We start from the raw sequence: 9848 nt of genomic DNA, 5'->3' as shown, positions 1-9848 counted from the left end.
ACCTGAGCCTTGCCCAGGCCAGTGGACCCCGATCCACTGCATCAGGGAGGCACTTATTGATCTGGGCTCTTTTGGACCCCCATTGGAAGATACTTCCCCAAGACACTAGCTGAGGATGGTATGGTCCAAAGAGATTCCAGGATTTGGTCTTAAATCCCAAAATCTTAAATCCTTGCGTTGTGGTAGGACACCATGACAGTCTTCCTCCTCCCCCTTTGTTTTGGAGTTACTTTCTATTACAGACCTTTGGCTAAGAGCCTATCAGATGTCACAAAGCCTAGGACACCATGCAGTCAAAGAAGGGCAGAAAGAGAGTGTTCTTTCCTCCTAAGAGAGTCTGAGTCATCAGACTCAACTGACCATTCCTGCTTCGTTCACGTGGGACATAGTATTGGAGGAAAGTGGGCTCCTCTGGTACAATGGCTTTAGGTTAATACAACTGTGACTGTCCCCTCCCATAACATGAAAATAAGCTTCAAGATGGCCTGTTACATCTATAAGACTAGGGTCATAGTCATGCTTCTCTTCATCTATAGGACAAGAAGGATGTGGCTCTGTGGTGGTGTGGGGGGCTGCCAGAAGACCCAACCTTTACAGAGCAGGAAGGAAAAGGACAGGTGACAATGACTCGGAGTTGAGCATGGAAAAGGAAGGTACCTTGCTAAAACCACCGCCAAGGAGAATCTCAGGAAGGATCGTGCTGTAAGACATGCTAACTTCTGCAAGAAAATGAAGAGAAGAATCTGGAAAGAATCAGCTTATTAGGGTTTCCATTAAAAGGGACCACAAATTGGATGGCGTAAGGCAACAGACTTATTCTCTTACAGGGATGCAGGCTGAAAGTCCACAACTAAAGTGTCACAGGCTGTCCTCCCTCTGAAGGCTCTTGTTTGTAGCTTCTGGTAGCGCCATCACTCAGGGTTCCTTGGCTCGTAGACCAGCACTCCAATCTCTTGACTCCACTGCCACATGGCTGCCTTCTTCCTGTGTCTCTTTCTGTGTCTCCTCTTTTAATAACACCAGCCATTTTTGATTAGGGCTCCACCCTGCAGACCTCATGTTAACTGGATAACATCTGTAAAGAGTCCATGTCAATGTCGGATCACATGCACCCCAGGTGGACCTGGATATTCAAAAGACAGCATTCAACTTAGTGCAGGCCATCTTCAAGGATGGAGAAAGAGAGAGAGAGAGAGAGTGCAGTATCCATGATTGACTGGGTTGAGTGAACACAGGTGGCTCTCATTGCAGAGGGAGATGGAGATGGAGCACACACGCAGACCTTTGAAGAAGCTAGAGAGAAGAATAGTGAAAGATTCAGGCCGCCAGGTAAAGGCTTTCTCTTCTATCTTTGGAAGGAAGCAATGGGAGCTGGGTTAAACTGACAAAGGGAACCAAGCGATAGGGAAGGAATCTGAGTGTGAGGAAGGGTACTAGATGGATCTGGGCCTGGGAGAGGGAGGATACCATAGGATCTGAATCGAGGTGGGAACTGTGAATTCAGAAGCAGGTGGACCAACAGCCCTGAATAGAGACGTCAGCCAAGTGCCTACAAAGCCATCAGGCTGAGGAGCAGATGCGTGAACAGGCTGTGGCCACCCAGGGGCTGCTTTGTTGTCCCTTCTTTGTGGGTCTGGGTCATTCTCATTGTTCCCTTGCTTTTAAAGGTGGCTATGAGAACGTATTCCCGCCATCTGGCTGCTCAGAGGCAGAGCTGTGCTCCAGAAGCCACGAGTAAGCAGTCAGAGCCTCTTCCAGGCATGCTGGCAGCTCGGCTAACAGTAGAACACCCCGGGGGTCCCTGCAGGAGGGACGTCCTAGTATATAACACGAACAGGGGAAGAAAACTGGGGAGTAGAAATTCTAGCCATGGAACCTTAGGGAGCAAGTTGGGTAATAATATGGAGCCCAGAGCTTTATTTGTTTGGGTGGGGCTATTCAGATGAAGTGCCGGAATTTCATTCATATGAGTAATTGTTGGCACATACTATTGTTTCTGGGCTCAGCTACATGCACGGGCTGATGCCTCACACAACGCAGATTTTTAAAAGTTATGTGTGTGTGGTGTGGGTATCTATATGTGTGTGTGGGTGTGTAGGATATGTGTCTCTGTATGAATGGGCGTGCATACACCGCAGCACATGTGCTGAGGTCTGAGCACAAGCTTGAGTCCGTGCACTGGGATCACAGAGGCACGTGCCGCTTTGTGTCTGGCTTTACATGGGCGCTAGGGAGCGTAACTCAGGCGAGCAAGCATGGTTAATTGCTGAGCCTCTCCGCAGCCCCATAGCACAATGTTTGTTGATTATTCATGATGGATGGTGATGTTGGAGGACTTTGAGGGAGTCCACCATCTAATACTCTCTGAATCCTGGTCTATGGCGAAAGAGGTAGTGAGCTCAGATAAGTGTCTGATTCACTCTTTTATGGGAAAACTGGGCAGAATGGAGCTTATTGATAAAGCTAAAATGCCCTTCATCCCCTTTCCCTTGCACTGGGCTTTGTGACAGTCCACAGTGGCCTGCTTGTTTGACAAGATGGGCATGTCCAACTGACAGCCCAGGAGGACACAAGAGACCTCTCACGTGTAGTGGACTCTGGTCTTCAATCACAGCTCTCAAAAGAAATGAAAGACTAACCCCCATTTTCTGCATCTGACACATATCTGCTTTCCCTCTCTAGGAATGAGCCAGCGAGAGCAAGAGAGATGGGCCCAATACTTTCCTATCCTCTGAGAGCAGTTCCCTTCTTGTTGTTGGAACAAAACATCTGGCCAGAAGCAGCTTACAGGGGGAGAAGGGTGGTTCCAGCTTACAGCTTCAAGGGGAGCTTCCACTGTGGGAGGGAAAAAGCGTATCAGGAGCAGACGGCTGGGCATCACACCTCTCCAGTAGCAGAGAAGAACAGGAAGTGAGCTGTGGTCACCTTGTGGGGTAGGATTAACAAACTTCAAGATCTGCCCTCAGTGACACACCTCCTCCAGCAAGGCTCCACTTCCCAAAGGCTCCATCAGCTAGGGGATTGGTAGGAGGCTTAGTCACAAACACATGGGGCAATGGGAGACATTTTATACTCAAACCACCACATCTTACTTTTAGTATTTTATTTACATGTCTTAATTCTTGACTTTATTCATTTATTTTTTAAATTATTAATTCATTTATTAAGAGTAAGTATGGGCACACTAGGGCCTCCTGCCACTGTAAATGAACTCTAGGTACATGCGGCACTTTGTGCATCTGGCTTTCTGTGGGTACTGGAGAATCAATCCTGGCAGTCAGGCTTTTCATGCAAGTGCCTTTAAACACTGAGCCATCTCTCTAGGCCCAAACCACCACAACTCCTGAAGGGGTAGTGTGTCCATGCAGTTTTGGTTCTATGGATGGGAAGGTATTCCCCTGGCACATGCCATATGACTGAGTGCATGTTGTGAGACCCACTTCTTTCTTCTCTTCCTTCTTGTTTGTTTGTTTGTTTCTTCTTTTCTTCCTTCCTTCCTTCCTTTCTTTCTTTAAAGTTTTATTTATTTTTTTATTTGAGAGAGAGAAAGAAAGAGGTAGATAGAGAGAGAGAGAGAGAGAGAGAGAGAGGGAGAGAGAGAGAATGGGCATGCCAGGGCCTTCAGCTATTGCAAATAAACTCCAGACATATGTGCCACCTTGTGGATCTGGCTTACGTGGGTCCTGGGGAATTGAACATGGGTCCTTTGGCTTCATAGATAAACTTCGTAACCACTTAAGCCATTTCTCTGGCCCATGAGACCTATTTTTTTCTTTAAGTATTTTTTATTTTTAATTTTTTTAAGATTCATCTTTATTCATTTATGAGAGAGAGAGAGAGAGAGAGGGAGAGAGAGAATGTATATGCTACCATGTGTATCTGGCTTAAGTGGGTCCTGGAGAATCGAACCTGGGTCCTTAGCCTGCACATGCATGCACCTTAACCACTAAGGTAAGATTTCACTCCAGTCCAGGTGGACCTGGAATTCACTATGTAGTCTCAGGGTGGCCTCAAACTCTTGGTGATCCTCCTACTTTTGCCTCCCAAGTGCTAAGATTAAAGGCACACATTTCTATTGATTGAGCAGGTCGTTTCCTAGGTGACTGATACCCAGTGCCTGTGGGAGACTTCACTTTCCTGGGGGGAAAGCAGAACAGAAGTCAAGGCTGCTGGGGCTCAGGGTCAGGTGACTTGTTGCAGGCGGGGTGCCCTGCTCTGCGCCGTGGGCTCTCGGGCTTCTCGCTCATGGCCGCTGTTCTCGGAGCCACAGACCCACAGCCCCGAAATGAGGGGAAGGACACTTTGTTTTGGGAACACATGTAACCAAACCCTTGCTTTGTTTGTCAGGAGAGGCCAAGTTGGACTGCAGTAACAACCTTCCATTCCCAGTGGTCTAACAATATGATGCTCATCATACTCATCTCCCTTCCTTCCTCCCTCCCTCCCTCCCTCCCTCCCTCCCTCCCTCCCTCCCTTCCTTCCTTCCTTCCTTCCTTCCTTCCTTCCTTCCTTCCTTCTTCCGTCCCTTCCTCTCTCCCTCCCTCTCTCTCTCTCTCTCTCTCTTTCTTTCTTTCTGAGAGTTTTTACAGTTTATTGGTTGCCTTACACAATTGTAGCACTGTGGCAGATTAAGTCACCACAGTCAATCTTCAGTCCTTTGCCTGTTATCCAATCTCCAGCTCACCTTTTTTGTTTGTTTGGATTTTTGAGTAGGGTTAGTCCAGGCTGATCTGGAATTCACTATGTAGTCTCAGGGTGATCTTGAACACAGCAATTCTCCTTCCAATTGCCTCTCGAGTGCTGGGATTAAAGACGTGTGCCACCACGCCCGGCTTCCAGCTCACTTTTTGCCTGCACCCACACTGGCCTTGGCAGTGCCCCTGACTTTCTTCCTTCTGTTCTTGCCTTCCTTCCGCTGTTTCCTTGAGGTCTTTCTCGTCTCATACAGGCCATGTCTTGCAAGTCTGTGTTTGGGTTAATTTTCCTTTGCATTATCCAAGGAGTCATAAATTATGCCAAAGCCAGTTATCTTACCTCCACCAAAATGGGTTCTGAATCCAAATACAAAGATGACATCTGGTGTGGCCTTGTACATCTTGGCTAGTTTTTCCTGAATTTCTGTCTCAGGTACTGTAGCCTTCCCCGGGTAAAGGACGTTGACGACCATTTGTTTCCTCTGAAGCAGTCGGGTGGCCATGAACTTCCAGGTCCGATGGTTACTGCATCATTCAGGATGGTGGTGACCCTCCACAGCAAGGAGGAAAGGCCACAGCACCCTCTCCCTTCGGTCGCACACGGTTGACCGCATGTGAAGGTGACCTCCTGGGCTGCCGTCTTCCTAGGGATGCTTTCGGCCACCACTGCACCCTCAGCTTCAGTGGCGATAGTCAGGATGACAGGGAGATTCATTTCAGACCTGGCCCCCATCCTCCCTCACTGCAGGAGAGAAGTCGGGGAAGTGCCATCCTGCTGTGTCACGCTTACACGCTTACACGGGTGAGCCACAGGGTCCCTTCCACACACTTCCTTTCCAGCTGCCTGGCTGTTCACTTACAAAGTGACACTGGCTCTTCAAGCTGAGCGCAGAACAGGACCCAAGGGCCCGTGGCTGAGCACTCTTGCACTGCCTGTGGCCGCGGAGGAGTAGCCAGTGTCCTGTAAGAGACTCTTACAAGTGGAGGGAATTCTTGCCCAGGACGTTGGGCTGGAAGCTAATGCCATTTCCTTACCTTTCCCCAACAGTGCTGGATTCGAGGTTTTTGTTTTTGTTTTTGTTTTTGTTTTTGTTTTTTTTTTTTTTTTTTTTTGTCTTCACGTGGCCCAGGAAGTGCTCTCATGATGCTTGTAGGTAAGGTGGCTGCGGAACGCAGATTAGGACGTGAATAGGGATTTCTTATCTTAGGAGGACAGGCCGGCCTCTGAAACCTTCCTTACTTCCAGAACTCATGAGCAGAGTCATTCCCTCTCTGGCAAATGTTTCAAGTCTACTTCCTCTGGCCTTGTGGAGCAAGTTGGTTTTGTGTTTTTGGTTCAGTGTGGCTTCTTTCTCTCCCATCAGTCTTCTTCCCTGCGCTGAGGTTACCACTAGCGCCTGCTCTCTCTGTGACACTGTGCTTGATCATCTGTCCTCGACTGTGGCTCCCCACATCTCCAGTCTCCTAGAGCACTTAGAATCCGTACCATACAATTTAGAAGTTAATTATACCCTGCCCTACTTCAATCTCTAATTGTTCATTGTGTTAGTTTTGTCTTTGTCAGTTGTAACACTTTTTGAGAGCAAGCTTCATCTTCCCTAGTGTATTCAAGCCAATATTTTGGCGTATCCCACAGCTGGGATATTGTTCCCAACTTTGTGAGACACGTAATCTGGTAGAGGACAAATCTATGAGTCAATCACTTGGCAGAATGTGACTGGGCTGTTGGGCAGCGCGAGCCAACACTCAAGGGAATTCGAGGGGAAGGAGACGAATGCCGGGCTGGAAGGTCAAATCCACACCTCCTCAGAGGGAAAAGCAGCATTACAGCCAGGGCTTGTGTGGTTTTTGGGAACTGGATGCTGGGTGAGAGAAAGAAGTTATTTTACAAAGAAACAACGTCATGTATAAAAACCCAAGGGATGTAGAATTGTGGGATGGTGAGAAGTCTATTTGACTGGTCAGAGTATAAGGCTGGATGCGATCAGAGATACAGCAAGGGAAGTTTAATCCGGCAGGAAATGTAGACCATCCTGAGGGTAGAGATCATAGCTCAGAGGCCATCACAGTGGTGTAGGCCAGGCAGCGGTTTAGCCGACCAGTGGGAGAAGAAAGCAGAAAGGGGCAGCGGCAACCTCTTGCAGAAGCTGTGGTCCCGTGGTATTTCCTCCACACACGGCTTCACCTTCTTGAATTTGACCATTAGAGATCAGAATTGCTCCTCAGGCCACATGGTGAGCTCCACAGCCAAATCCATGAGTTCACAGAGACAGTCTCCATGGCTTTGAGGAACGGTATGCTCAAACATTTCACCCCTCAGCACTGTCTCTTCCCCCGTCTCCAGTAACAACTCACTCTTGTCATCCTCCCCCTTACCATACCTGGAAGCCTTTCAGACCTCTCTCCACCTCCATCCCCAGTCCCCATTCCAATGTATGTGGTCATTTTTGTCCCAGCAACCCCATGTTTATGTTATGGCATTTTTCTTTGGTGACCTACGGCTATATAACAAGCCAGCTCAAAACACAGTGACCAAAACCACATTGAATCCTGTTATAGTGCATGACTTGGGATGGGACGGGATTGAGCAGGACCCAGGTGGACAATTCTTTTATTTCTCCTTGCACTGAGTAGGGTCACCTGGTGCTTTGGGTCTCATGTTTGTGTCCCCTCAATACTTATATATTGTAGTCCCTATGTTCAATGTGAGAGCATTAGAAGGTGGGCCTCTGGGAGGAAACTAGGGTATGAGACTAGACCCCCGTAAGTACGTGTCTACTTACATCTTTAGAAGTAGAGACGTGACAGCTTCTCTCTTTTTCTGCTCTAAGGTAGGGACCATCTAATCCTATCAGACACAGGATGCGCTGGTGACTTGATCCAGAATCCCCCAGCCTCCAGAACCAAGAGCAATGAATGTCTCTTGTTTAAGTACCCGGTCAGTGGAATTCTATTCTAAAGGCTTAAGCTTAAGCTCCTGGTCTTGTTCTGCTATTAGCTAGGCTGGCCTGGAGAGTCTCTGGGAAGACTTTTCTCTGAAGAAGCACCTGGTAGCCAGCCATAGGCTTGTATCATCCTCAAATCTCCCATGAGCCTCAAAGGACTATCTCTGACTTCTTACCCAGAAGCCCAGAGCCCCAGTGGGACAAGACAGAAGCCGCCTCTTAGAGGTTATGCCTAGAAATGCCTTCTTGTCACTTTCATTGTGTTCTGTTAGTTACAGCCACCAAGGCTACCCCAGAACCTGCAAGAAGGGACAAAGTTCACTTCTTCCATTGGGAGAAATGTCGGAGACTATGGATCCTCTTTAATTTTCCATAATCACTGTCATTTGAGTTGACCAACCATAAACACTTTCAGAAAATATATCTTGTCTGTGTTTAGCACATAACAAGCATTTTATAAATGCTCATCAACTTAATCAGTGGAGCAAACTAATCAATTAGCCAAGAGAAAAATAAAGTGTAGGTGGGAATTTATAGTATAGTTTTGGCCTTTTATAGACCTTGTATAAATTTACGCAGATCTCCCCACCTCAGTTCTTCTATTTGTAAAATGTAAATAATTTTCTACTATATTCCATGTAAATTGGCTGTATTATGTACCACATAAAAATGCTTAACAAGATATGCTCTTGCAGCTTCTATTAAAGATGTTATAAACTCATCAAAGTGCTGAGAAGAAGAGACAATTGAGTATTCAGTGTGAAATGAGACATCTTTATCATGCCCTCCAAGGCTCAGAGATCATACAGAAGTGTTAGAAAGAATGTAAGAGGACACCAAACAGCTGTGGTCACAGTAGCTGTTGCCATCTATGCAAGACCTGCTTAGTAGAAAAGATGATGACATCAAGGTAGAAGAGAGACTAGTCATAAAGAAGAAAGGGCTTTAGTGGAGGTGGGATTTGGGACAGTTCTGGCAAGGATTGTGATCATAGATCAATGTTTCTGTGGGTAGACATTGTCAATAAAAAAGTTTTTTTAAAAAATATGTTATAGGGCTAGAGATATGCTTAGCAGTCAGTGTTCTTGCCTGTAAAGCCTAAGGTCTTGGGTTTGATTCCCTTGTACCCATGTAAGCCAGATACACAAGGTAGCACATGTGTTTGCAGTGGCTGGAGGCCCTGGGGTGCCCATACTTTTCCCTCTCTCTCAAATAAATACATAACATAAAATAATTACGAAAGATGTTATAAACTCTACAGTGTTCAATGGTCAGTATGTCTTTAGTATTAAAGGGAGATTTTGGGAGCCATACATTTAACTTAGGCTTCACCATTGACTGGCATATATGGCTCTGGTCAGTTAAGTCTTGGTGAGACCTGCCTTTGTGGTTCAAACAATGGGTGTCACACCAGCTCCCCATTTCTTGTAGGGCAAGAGGAACAGATGGTAGACTGATTGTGCCATTGTGTTGTGGTTGTTGCTATGTTGCACTCTGCGACTTGAAATAAAATCTAGGATTTATGGGTACCTTACCTTCAGGGGTGCAGAGGACAAGGAGGGCACCCCATGCTAGTGTCACTCTGGGGCATCAGCTATGTACTCAGAATGGACAAAGAATGATATTTTAAGTATTTTATCCCAAAAGAAGTGTGTTTGCTATCATGAACCATCAAATCTCATCACAAAGTACACTTAAGGTTTCTTCGATGCCACTTGACAGGCAGTGACTGCTTGTTAAGAATGAGATGGGGTCATTATAACTGAAACCCACCCTGGTTATTCTTTAGTGGCTTGTTTTTAATAACAAAGTAACATGTAATGAACATGTGACAGAACTTTTTTGCTTGGCCGAACTTAAATTTGTAGTGAGTTCATCTGAGATATTTAGCACTCAAGGACCACAGTTCCCTTGGCCTATGGCTTTTGTTGCAGTTACTTTCTCATTGCTGAGACAAAACATTTGAGCAGAAGCAGCTGATGGGAGGAAAGGGTTTATTTTAGGCTTACTGTTTTGAGGAGGAAGCTCCGTCATGGTGGAGGAAGCAGCTCACCTCATCACATATCCACAGCATAGAGAAAGAGGGAACAGCCAGAGGTCACGCTGGCTCTGAACACACAGTAGGCTTGACTCAAGATTTGCCCCCATGACACACCTCCTCCAGCAGGGAGACTGAGTAGGAAGCTTTGTCAAAAATAGCAGAGGCCTT

At 46.6% G+C, this 9848-nt stretch overlaps 1 pseudogene; it reads right to left on the bottom strand.

Moving 5' to 3' along the window:
* Positions 1–4839: 4839 nt before the first annotated feature.
* LOC101603843 lies at positions 4840–5226 on the bottom strand (annotated as a pseudogene).
* Positions 5227–9848: the final 4622 nt, after the last annotated feature.

Source organism: Jaculus jaculus, chromosome 9, assembly GCF_020740685.1.
Source record: "Jaculus jaculus isolate mJacJac1 chromosome 9, mJacJac1.mat.Y.cur, whole genome shotgun sequence".
Classification (NCBI taxonomy): domain Eukaryota; kingdom Metazoa; phylum Chordata; class Mammalia; order Rodentia; family Dipodidae; genus Jaculus; species Jaculus jaculus.
The sequence above is the reverse complement of the archived record's forward strand: the minus strand, read 5'-3'. Positions and strand labels throughout refer to the sequence as shown.